The sequence below is a fragment of the Lissotriton vulgaris genome, chromosome 8 (genome assembly GCF_964263255.1).
Source record: "Lissotriton vulgaris chromosome 8, aLisVul1.2, whole genome shotgun sequence".
Taxonomy (NCBI): domain Eukaryota; kingdom Metazoa; phylum Chordata; class Amphibia; order Caudata; family Salamandridae; genus Lissotriton; species Lissotriton vulgaris.
This window is the reverse complement of record NC_141696.1, coordinates 1,061,406,001-1,061,419,339: the sequence shown is the minus strand read 5'-3', so window position 1 is coordinate 1,061,419,339 and position 13,339 is coordinate 1,061,406,001.

Below are 13,339 nucleotides of genomic sequence, written 5' to 3'. Positions count from 1 at the left end.
ATATTTTGGAAGACTGTATCCTTCAACGTTGAATAAACCAGAAGCTCTACATAGGAATCTCTTCCTACTAAGTTCAGGCGGATTTTAACCTTTCACCCACTCCAGATGTCTATTGGAGTATTTACGGGAGAAAGGGCCTGTGTGAAAAAGCACGACTGAGTTACTCTAACGTCTTGCGTTAGTTTTATCGCCTTACCAAACATTGGGCGCCATGTAGTGTAGTTCCTATTTTCCCTATAGGCCCTGCGCATTGGAATAACATAAACAGCAGTGTAGACGTAGGAGTGCGGTCTTCTAGGTCTCTACTGACTATGTTAGACTTAATTGGGTTTGTACCAGCTAGCTCGGAGGTCACTGGAAACTTTCTTGACTGAATAGGAAGTGATCAGCTTCCCTGGCTCAGACAAGAAGGGATTCAGTTTTCCAACAACCGCATTAACATGACAACTTTGCTCCTCAGAACAAGAGTCAATCTCTAGAGTCGTGTGAAACAATAAACAGCTATTTCACTCAGTCAGTTGTGCAGAATTACTTTCACCAGTTATGCAGAGAATAGAGAGACAGGGGTTTTCAATAAAAGGTATTATTTATTGAACAGTCTTCCTTCTCATGCAAGAGAAATGAATTGCCACAATTGCAAGACGTGTAATTATAAAAAGTGCGTACAGTAAAAAGAGTATTGCGAAATAATACTGTAAAAGCATTGATATGGTTTCTTAGCCATAAGATGGTTAAAATGAATAAAATATATACATTCATATATACATTTGGCTAACGTCCTCAACTGGTGCTTCTAACTACGCCTACCCCAGTGTACCTGACCTAAGCCTAATAAGTGGGAGGGAGTAAGTAAGTAGCAGTTTAAGTTAAGTTGGTTTTGCCAAGGGTGTGCTTCAAGAATTCTCTCTAATGGTTTAGTCAGCGCCGTACCTCTGGAATAGAATGTTGGAGGTCTGGTATCTCCTCTCAGGACTCGATATTCCAGTTACCCGCAAGGGTAGGCTGGAAACGCCAGAGCTGGATTTTCTCGGCAGGAGAAAAGACAGCGTCTTTCTCAGCACGTCAAGGAGGAGGAGGGGCAGCGTCCGTGGGCTTCTCGCATCTGCTGGGCTCTGCAAGGGACAGCTGTTCTGCTCCAGTATTCACCACCACCGTGTTTGCTTAAGGCAACGTTGGTATTATTTATACCTAAAAGGTGTCGAGTTTGACGTACGTTTTTGGACATAAGACGTCAATAAAGATGTCACTAAGAACTGGTCGTTCTTACAGTGCTCGCAAGAGTTCTATCACTAATCAAAACAAAGCAAGCGGGGCCTTCCCAGGGTTCTTGGGGTTTGAGCTGTCGAAAGAACTCGTTGTGTTGTCTAGGAATCTAAGGAAGTGGCTTCTGCTGTGTCATGTACTGTAATGAGCTTCAGAGACGAGTTACTAAAATATGGCTCTGATCGTTTATGCCATTATAGGGATATCTATTGATTATAGCTGTATAGGGGCATGAGGTCACAATATTGATCGGGGTCCTAGATAGAACACAACAAAAGGCTTTCGTGATTTTTCAGCTTGTAGTGGATAGCACTTGTTGATCCTATGCCTAAAGACTATGCTGTAAAAACGACAAAAGGCTTTTGCACATTCTAACACAGCCAGGGTGGCACTGTACAAATTCTGTACATAAAAACTTTGCTAGAAAAACACACATTGAGTTGAGTAGGTTCAGAGTGTTGGTTATGTTGTAGGGCACTCCATGGAAAGGAGCTGATCTCTACCTAAACTTGGGAACTACCTGGAGTTTTCTTCTTCCTTTTTTTGCATAATTTATGCAGCACTCAAAGCTTGAAAGGGCATTGTCTATATAAATCTATCTATTAACAAATATAGAAATATATAGAAATATATATATTTATATAGAGATATATATATATTTATATATACATATATATTAAAAAACACTTTTATGTAGCCTAATTTAAATATTTAAATGAACATAACAAAATTGTTTCAATTAATATTAGAACTAAGTATGTAAATAATATACATATTAAAACATTTAAAAGTAATGTTTAAATGTTATAAAAAATTACAGTAATGATTAGTAACCATAACTAAAAAAGTAACATTGGAAAATAGATGTTAACAAAAACATATATCAAAACAAAAAAAATGAATATAAAAGATAATTTTGAGTAAAAACAGCACTCGCTTATAAAAATCTATATGAACAATAGAAAATACAAAATAATAAAATATAACAATATTAACAAATTAGACACCACTAACAAAAATGAGTGATGTAGTTTACATTTTAAAAAAGTAGGAAAAGAGTTACACTTTGGAGAGGTAGATTTACAATTCCCATTCCAACATAAGCAAGAGCAGGGTAAGTGGTGGCGTTTGAAGGGGTTACATTTAGACCCACTCCAAAGTATACAAAATCACAGAAGGTTTTAGATTTTAGAGAACTTAGATTTACTATTTCCACTCCAATCTATACAACAGTAGGGAAAGTGTTGGACTTTGAAGGGGTTAAATTTACGAATCCCACTCTATTCTAAGCTGTGGCGGCTGGCGAACTTTAAAAGTGGTGAGCTATAACAGCTGCTCCTATTTTCACTTGGGGGCCCATTACGATGGCGTAACGTGAAATACCCACCGCCATATTACGATGGCTGTGGATATCGCGGCGGACGCAAAGTCCATCTGCCGCTTTTCCGTTGGTCAGCAATTGTTACGATGGCAGGCTGGGCGGAGCTGGGCCAGTAATATGGTGGGGGTGCCTAACAGGCAGTCACTGCGTGGTGCCTACCACATGGTGCAAGGAAATTCTGTGCATGCCCTTTTACCATTCCGGGCGGTGCTTCAGCCAGCAGCACCGTCCGTAATGGTAAAAGGCCAGGATGCGCCCACCAGTATGGCGGGTGCATGCTAATTGGGCCGGTGGGACCACAGCACGTCCGGAGGTCGGTCCTATCACCATTATGGTGGCTGGTGGACTCATGTCCGCCTGCCATCATAATGAGCCACTAAGTGAGCAAACTCCAGTTCCCCAAAAAAGGGTTTTAGGCCTCTCTCCCAAGAACACATGTAACCACTGCTACATTTTCTGTAAACGTTTCAATGTTTTAGAGGTGCTCCAGGTGATATTGAATGGGAACTGCCAATACGTCTTTAAGGTGGTTTAATAATATTGATTCTCCTTTTGTGTCCTGAGTGACTGTTTACCAGCACCACTAATGATTAAATTGGTATGTAACAGAATCCCCCACACCCCTAAGTACCTTCCACTCTCCTGGATGACTGTACTCTAGCAGGATGAGCCAGTGGTCCACATGTGATAAAAGTCTTGCCTCAGTCTGCCAGTCTTTCAGAGGAGCTGGTGTGTTTTGAAATAACAAATTCTTCCCACCGTCTTAAATTAGGTCACATGTTCAAATTCCTGCCATACCAATGAACCTTTTATCCTTCCATGGTTGATAAAATGGGTACTATTGTGTTAAGCAACACAAGATGCCCCAAGGGGCGAACATGCACTTTATAAACACATATTATGTGTTATTTCATCCAAGATGTATGCCCTCAGAGAGAGAAACACACACACATACATATATGCGGCTGAGCTACCTATTACAGTCCTTCAAAGCTTGAACTGATGCAACTCATCATGTACCCAACCCTGCTCGCTCTTCGTATGAGCCTGGTATGTCAAGAATCTGCAAACTCCAAGGCTTCCCAGAAAGTAGTTGCACATGTTATGGGTTACCACAGTCTTACTGGCCTTTCAAGGTCACTAAACAGTCAGACACATATTGAAAATATGCCACTGGTGTGACATCTGATGACACATATTTCACCAATGATGCTTATATCTCTCACCAGCACAACATTTGAGCTCTTGTCTTTGTTATTGTTCTATGAAGCATAAGGACTTGATCAATTAATATTCTGAAAATGATACCCACACCAAAAGCAAGGCTGAACAGGAGAATACACAGAGGGAAGCACTCACTTCACAGGCATAAACATTTCAGCAATGGTAAAGACAGTACTCTAGAATGGTATACAACGGTTACAACGCAATTTTTACAACGCACTACCACTACAACGCAGCCATTACAACGCATACCATTACAACGCATTGCGCTGGGGGGCGCTCTAGGATAGGGAATAAGTTTAATTTTATATCCAACACCTTCCCTAGTGTCCACGGGGACTGGAGTTGGAATATAAAATTATACTTACCACTATCCAGCACCTCTAAGCGCTATGCGTTGTAACGGTATTCGTTGTAAATACCGCGTTGTAATGGTATGCGTTGTAAAAGTATGCGTTGTAACGTCATACATCACTCTAGAATATTAAAACACAGCAGCCATTCAAGGACAGATGGGAATATATCAATTTTAAGTAATACAAACATACAAGCAAATCTCTGTATTTACACTTACACTTTCTCCCTAAAGTCAACCTGCGATTAGACACCTCTACAACCCCTCGCAAAATCCAACAAGCAATCAACAGAACATATAAGTGAGTGGAGTTCAGTCTCTACACCCAGCCTACGGCCACCCTCTTCCACTTTGAACCCCAATGCCCTGCCCTGCCACGCTCATTAGTACTATAGAGGTTTGCTAACTCTGCCATGGGCCACTGCTGTCAATGCCCATTGGTATATTGCATCGGTGACATTGAAGGCAGGCCTCACCCCTCTCCTGAAGTAACTGCTCTAGTGTGTGCCTCAAGTATAAGTGAAACTTCAACCAGCACATTATCTATTGCACTGCACACCACCTTCAAAAAATAAATAAAAAGCATGCTCTATCTTGAGTCTTTACTTAGCTGTTTGTGTATGCACACTCTGCTCCTCTTCTCTTTCATGAATAGTGGGGCACCACCCTTCATGCCCATATATGACAGCTGCTCCTCAATCTAAGCAACACTAGGGACAGTGTTGGACCTTATAGTGGTTACCTTTACAATCCGCAGTCCAACATAAGCAAAATCAGGCAAAGCTTTTGACTTTGGAAGGGTTAAATGTACTATTCATACACCAATCTTCACAACAGTAAAGAAAGGATTGGACTTTAGGGGGATCCAATTTACCATTTCTACTTCAAACTATTCATTAGTAGGGAAAGTGTTGGACCTTGGAGGGGTCACAATTGCTATTTCCAATTCAACGTAAGCAAAGTCAGTAACATTATTGGACTGTGGAGGGGTTAGATTTGTCGAACTTCTCAGGGAGGTAACATTTCAGAAGAGGCAGTTAAGAATAAGCTTTTAGATTTAAAGATACAACTTACGGCAATACTTGCTCAAAGAGTTAAAGAAAGATGGGAAGCTAGTCAATTGGCACACTTTTCATATAGAGAGGGATGTGGCAAGTTATTAGCGTGGAAAGCTAAGAAAGACGTCATACGTAATCAAATTAAAGAGATTAAGAAATCAGACATAGATGAAGCTATAACAGAAAGGAAACAAATTGTAGAAGCATTTCATGACCATTTTGTGAATGTCTATACAGAGGATCTTTGTCCAAATAAAGTAGAGATAGAAAGTTGGCTACCCTTAGTGAAACCACTTTCAGTGGATGATATGCGGGAGTTAAATAAGGAAATCACTCAAGAAGAGGTGAGGAGAGTGATTAAGGAGAGTAAAAGAGGGAAAGCCCCTGGGCCAGATGGCCTCCCAGGAGAAGTATACAAAGTTTTAGGAGACACAATTGCTCCCACATTATGTCATTTTTATAATAAAATTTTTAGAGGGGAGGTAACAATACCGAGCTCATGGAATGAGGCAACTATTATTTTAATACTTAAACCAGGGAAATCACCGAAGAGTTTGGATGCTTATAGACCTATCTCACTTTTAAATTGTGATTACAAATTCTTCTCAAAAATGTTAGCGGACAGACTCGGTAAAATTATTCATAAATTGATCCATGAAGACCAAAGGGGTTTTATCAAGATGAGATACCTAAAAGAACTTACATACTCATTGATAGGAATGATAGATATAGCTTCCAAATATGAATACCCCTTGGCAGTGATCGCATTATACGCTGCCAAGGCCTTTGATCGAGTTAACTTCACATACTTAAAAACACTCCTGCATTATCTTAACCTAGGAGATAAATTCACGCAATCTATTTTTGCCTTATATTCCACACCAACATCGCGTGTATTGGTTAATGGGACTCTTACACACCCTATTAAAGTAATGCGGGCATCCGACAAGGATGCCCTTTATCACCCTTGCTTTTTAATTTATATATAGAGCCTCTTGCCTGTAAAATTAGAGCTTCAGAAGAGATACCCCCTTTTGTGGTGATGGACTGGTCAAAGAAACTTGGATTATATGCAGATGATATTATTGTCTATTCTTCAAATCTGGTTGGCTCTTTGGAAAATCTAGTGAAAATAACAAAGGATTTTGGAAAGATCTCTGGTTATCAGTTAAATCAAGACAAGACTGAAATAATGACCTGGAATCTTAACACAGGAGGGGTAAAAACTACAGCAGAAATGAGATACCTTGGGGTTAGGATTACACAAAAAATCGAAGATTTGGCAAAAACTAATTTTGATAGGGTCAAAAAAGAAGTTGTTGATACCTTAAAAGGATGGATGAATCTACCTCTTTCAATATATGGACGATCTAATCTTGTAAAAATGGTGATTGTACCAAAAATTACTTTTTTGTTTGAGACTATCCCGTTGGGCTTTAAAAAGGAATGGCTGGTTAAGTTACAGAGCACGATAATATCCTTTATTTGGGCGTCAAAGGCCTCTCGGATTTCATGGAAGAAAATAAGGAGGAAAATCAATAAAGGAGGGTTGGCGGCCCCAGATATACAAATTTATGCATGGGCTTTTTGCTTAAAAAATTGCAGGATGTTGTTGGGTACCCTACCTAGTTCTCCGATTGGCGAAATGTTTGGAATATTGTTAAAAAGGTCTGGCTATCATGATTTTGGTTTTCTATATAAGTTTTCAGACCCTAAATTTTTTCAAAAAGTGAGACTTAAAATTTTGAGAGATTTGGCTGAGATATGGCATAAAATTAGAAAAATATCAAAATTGCCCTACTATAGCTACATGGCTCCAATATGGGAGTCGCCTGGTGCTCCATCTTGGACAAGAGACGCGCTAGCACTACATCTGAAAAAGGAACCTGCTCTGCAAAGGTGGAAAGATTTGTTTCAAGATGGCAAACTTATATCATGGGGTTTTTGCCAGCAAATGTGGGGGCCGGTTTTTTCAAAATACAAATATCTACAGATTCAAAGCTGGGCAAATGACTCGGAAACAGAGATTGGAATTGAAAATGAGTTTGAGTTAAAGTTGGAGACAGGGATCTTTAAGAAGGAAGTGGCCTTTTGGTACTGGCAAATACTAGAAATGGAAGATGGACCATTCGTTTTGCCAGAGACCCTGTGGATGGATAGCTTGCCAAGGATCGCGACAGAAAACCAATGGCAAGTAACTATGTTCATGCTTTATAGTATTGTTAAACCTGCAAACCTAAGGCAAAACCTTTTATTTACCATTCACAGGGCATATTGGTCTCCGTATAGACTTTCTAAATTTAAAGTTGGAGGAATTGTTGGATGTCCAAAGTGTAAAGTTCCAAATGTGGATGATTTACATATATTTGTGTCCTGTCCTAAAATCAAGCAATTCTGGATAGATGTAAGTAACTCTCTCTCCAAATCTCTGAACCAACGCATTGAGGTAAGCCCTGAATTAATTATTACCGGGAGATATGATTTAGAAAACAGATTTTTGAATAACAATGTTAGGCTTATTTTTTATGCTATGTTGCTAGCGCGTCGAGAGATATGTAAACTATGGGTCTCACCACTTAGTCCTAGTTTAATGGATTGGATTTTAGCTATGAGATATATGGCTAAGCTTGATATTTTAGACCGTTCTAAGAGAAATAGAGGATTTTGGATACCCTTCTTATTATGTTTTGGTTGAATTATTTATATGTTGAAGTCCGATGATTAAGCCCGTGCCTGTCTCGCTGGTATATGGTTTTTGTTCAGGGCGACAAATAGAGATGGAGGAGGACACACATGTTGAGTCAGGTGGCCAAGAGGGATAGTTCAGAGGAAGGCCAGACTCAAGAATATGTGATGTTTATGCCCCACTACTCTAAACCAGCCTATGAGATATAAAAGCCCAGTGGTGGATTAAGATAGAAGTTTTGGGTGGCAAGGTGGCAAATGAGGATAAAAAAAAAAAAAAGAACACTAGGGACAGTGTTGGACTTTATAGTGGTTACCTTTACAATCCGCAGTCCAACATAAGCAAAATCAGGCAAAGCTTTTGACTTTGGAAGGGTTAGATGTACTATTCATACACCAATCTTCACAACAGTAAAGAAAGGATTGGACTTTAGGGGGATCCAATTTACCATTTCTACTTCAAACTATTCATTAGTAGGGAAAGTGTTGGACCTTGGAGGGGTTACAATTGCTATTTCCAATTCAACGTAAGCAAAGTCAGTAACATTATTGGACTGTGGAGGGGTTAGATTTACTATTCCATCTCTAATTTATACAACAGTAGGGAAGTTGCTTGACTTTGGAGGGGTTAGATTTACTATGCCCACTCCAATATATGTACCAATAGGGAAAGTACGGGACTTTGGAGGGGCTAGAATTACTCTTCTTACTCCGCTGTAAACAAAAGCATGAAAGATTTTGGACCTAGGAAGGTTTAGATGTACTATTTTAGCTCCTATTTGTTTTTAATATTTGAACAATATTTAAATAACAAAACAAAATTATGAAAATATTTCCCCCCAAAAATATGTAAGATATAAATAACATTTAATGTAATGATACATTTTGAATTGTAAAAATGCAATAAGTAAATATAATTCTAAAAATTAATTTAAAAGATAAAAAACAAAATAAATACATGTAAATTAAATACACTTCACTCCCTACTACACAAAAATAACAAACACCTCAGAAATAAAGAAAAGTGATGAATAAAAACAATAATTACATTACAATTGTGATTAAATAAAAATAATAAAAATAAAGCCAGTAATATTTTAAAATACATTTCCCAAAATGTATAGTTCGATACAATTATCAACACATTAACATAAAAAGTACATCATGAAATCACATATCAAATAATCAATTAAGCAATTTACATAATTAAGTGCTAAATAAATACTTAATTAACATACAAAATAATTATACAAAAACCTATAATTTCAGTTTAAATCACTTTCCACGTTATTCCCCTACAAATCCAACCTCCTGCTACTAAAATATACATTTTTGATTAAACTATACAAAAATAAATGATACCTGAAAAAAGTCACAAAACACACTCCATAAATAAAATATCAATTAATCAATTGGACAATTGGCATATTTATTTACCAGATGAATGAATAATTACAAAATACAACATATTGTAAATAACTTCCCACTTTATTCCCCTACAAACCAGCAACTGCATTATAAATTACTAATTTCATTTCCTAAAAGTTCAATCACAAAATTAAAAAAGAACATAATATATTAAAATAGGTACTAATTACATATTCAAATAATTTAAAAACGATATATACTACAACTATATGAAGGTAAATGATATTATATACAACAATATTTTTAAAAAAAATATGTGTATGGAAAACAATATTTTACATTGGAAATGTTTGCGATTTTTGTAGTGATAATATTTTTGACAAAACATTTTGGATATACAATATTTTAGAATCAATATTTGTTTATTTCACTCACCAAATATTAGTTACAGGACTCCTTTCAAAGGCCACATCTAATTCATTAAACTGGAAATCACACCCCAAGGAACATGCGCAGAAACAGCTTGCTTAAGGATCAAAAGAAAAATGTGATCCCACTTTTTGGGGAATAATTATACAACATGTGACAAGTCTGGCACTGCAACAGTGATAAGGCTGAACTCGAAAAATATGTGAATATCTTCTGAATTAATCGGAATAAGTAACACTGCTTCCTAATTACAGCAGTACAAAAGGGGGTGGTGATGGACGGAGCATCTGAATCAATCAAACACTCACACCCAGTCAAAAGATCTGGGTTTAATCCATCACCGTTCTTTAGCCCACTCTGCCACCCCAGTTCAGACATGGCTATATGCAAAGCAGTCTGACCCTGTGCCTCATGGGAACAGTCCAGCCCGAACTGCCAAGCCATGTCTTCCCTGGACCGGAAACAAGCTTCTGAGGACCAGTTTCTGGCATTCCAGCCGTCTTCAGCCCGGCTTGCTTGAACCCAGTGGCAAAGTGAGCAAGGGACTCACGTCTGAGCATACCCTGCCACACTTATGGCGGCCAAAAGCGGTACAAAAGGGGGTGGTGATGGACGAAGCATCTGAATCAATCAAACACTCACACCCAGTCAAAAGATCTGGATTTAATCCATCACCGTTCTTTAGCCCACTCTGCCACCCCAGTTTAGACATGGCTATATGCAAATCAGTCTGACCCTGTGCCTCATGGGAACAGTCCAGCCCGAACTGCCAAGCCATGTCTTCCCTGGACTGGAAACAAGCTTCCGAGGACCGGTTTCTGGCATTCCAGCCGTCTTCAGCCCGGCTTACTTGAACTCAGTGGCAAAGTGAGCAAGGGACTCACGTCTGAGCATACCCTGCCACACTTATGGCAGCCAAAAGCGGTACAAAAGGGGGTGGTGGTGGACGGAGCATCTGAATCAATCAAACACTCACACCCAGTCAAAACATCTGGGTTTAATCCATCACCGTTCTTTAGCCCACTCTGCCACACCAGGTCAGACAAGGCTATATGCAAATCAGTCTGACCATGTGCCTCATGGGAACGGTCCAGCCCGAACTGCCAAGCCATGTCTTCCCTGGACCGGAAACAAGCTTCCGAGGACCGGTTTCTGGCATTCCAGCCGTCTTCAGCCCGGCTTGCTTGAACCCAGTGGCAAAGAGAGCAAGGGACTCACGTCTGAGCATACTCTGCCACACTTATGGTGGCCAAAAGCGGTACAAAAGGGGGTGGTGATGGATGGAGCATCTGAATCAATCAAACACTCACACCCAGTCAAAAGATCTGGGTTTAATCCATCACCGTTCTTTAGCCCACTCTGCCACCCCAATACAACAATATTTTTAAAAACAATATTATGTGCATAGAAAACAATTTTTTACATTGGAAATTTTTGTGATTTTTGTAGTGACAATATTTTTGACAAAACATTTTGGATACACAATATTTTAGAATCAATATTTGTTTATTTCACTCACCAAATATTAGTTACAGACCTCCTTTTAAGGGCCACATCAAATTCTTTAAACTGAAAATCACACCCCAAGGAACATGGTCAGAAACAGATTGCTTAAGGATGAAAAGAAAAATGTGATCCCACTTTTTGGGGAATAATTATACAACATGAGACAAGTCTGGCACTGCAACCGTGATAAGGCTGAACTCGAAAAATATGTGAATATCTTCTAAATTAATCGGAATAAGTAACACTGCTTCCTAATTACAGCAGGCACGTTGCCAAACTCTTTAGCAGCACTTAAGAGAACCCAACCAAGAAAACAAGCTCTGCACAACAAAAGCAAGCATGCTCAGTGCCTTACACCACAAAGTTAAGAGCTGAATGCAAAACACAGAGGTGACTGCCCAGTCCCGAAAGAATATATGTTTTAGGGGTGAAGCAATTCCCCTGAGCAGATTAGCCAATCTTACTAAAAATTAACAGGAAAATCACTTTGACACCCAGCTGCTACTTAGTGTGCTTAGCATCCTACTACAGGATGATGGTACAGCCTTCTTCCTACGTGGTCCTTTACAGACACACCAAGCCAGAAACTGAAACAGCCTAACAGTCTTTACTAATGCACCATTTCTGTTTACTGGAGGACCAACAATGTCAATTTGCTACATTACTGGAACACACATACATCGAAGTATGACAATCGCAGAAACCATGATGTTGTCTGCACACAACATCACCCTCAACTTCTCTAGGCCTAGCTTAATGAACATATTACTAACTTGTCAAAACCTCAGTCCTGCCTGTCCCAGTCCAAGACCCTCCCTCTCACCCTGAGTTCTAACTCCTCAATGCAATTTGTCAGTCATAATTAGAATTGTGCTGTGGGATCTTCCTCCTCATGAAGGTAGTCACAAAGAGATTGGAAATATTGTAATAGTGTCTGTGTTGCACATTAACTTTTTCTTATTGCAAAGTGGTATGCTACATATCAGCGTTTTATGGCACTGTCTCATTTTTTATCCCAAGGATATGTTGACAGTGACTCATCAGATGCCAAAGTAGAAGCTAAAGCAATACTAGAGAGAATGGAAATGACCTTGGGATTTAGAAGAAAATAATTTTACATTTTTTCTAATGCATATTTTTTATTTTAAAAAAATGGAACATTGGATTTAAGAATGTAATTTATTACTGTATTTTTCAAAACGTTACGATCTCTAGGTTGGTCCTAATATTGGGAAAAATTTAGCAATTGCTGACAAAACAGTGTAGTGACGAGGCCACACAAATTGTGATTTAATGAAGTAAGATTTATTGATAATGATGAGGAGGGCAAGTAATTACGTCCCTCCTAGACGTAGTCCGCACCAACTGTCCCCCAACAACCGTCGGCACTCAACATTCCATGTACAGAACATAACATGTTATCAACTATGACAACCCTAACACCAGGCAACCATTTACCTAGCAACATCACACACCTTCCCCATTTTTTACAAGAAGAAGAAAATCTAATTAATAACTTAAAAAAACACATATCAGAAGGAATAATTGTATACATCAGATACTATAATTTTTTCAATAGGGAGTTATAAACTGTATGTGATTTAAACAGGGTAAAGCAAATAATGCGTAATATCACTAGAAGACTGATGCATACATGACAGGACAATTACCCAACAACGCTTGTTTTTTAGCTTTGTAGGAAGTGTTACTCTCGCCCCTTTGACAGATCTGTGAGAATCTAACATTTGAGAAGAAGTGTGTTCCTGAACATTACTGGTAGATTCACGCATTTTGCGTGGAGGAATTGCAAAGTAGGCGGATTCACTGTAGAACTACCTTGCATTACTTGAATAGCCCTCTTGCTAGGTACGCCATTGTACACATCATCCCACGCCAATGATCCTGGAGTTCTGGAAATTCCACAACTCCATGACAACATTTTATTACATTTCAAAATTTGCTAAAATGCCAAACCGTACCATTACTAAGCTTGGCTTAACACGAATACACCTTACACACTTGGAACGGTTCAGAGAAGTGACTGACACACTTCTAAACACTTCTATCCAG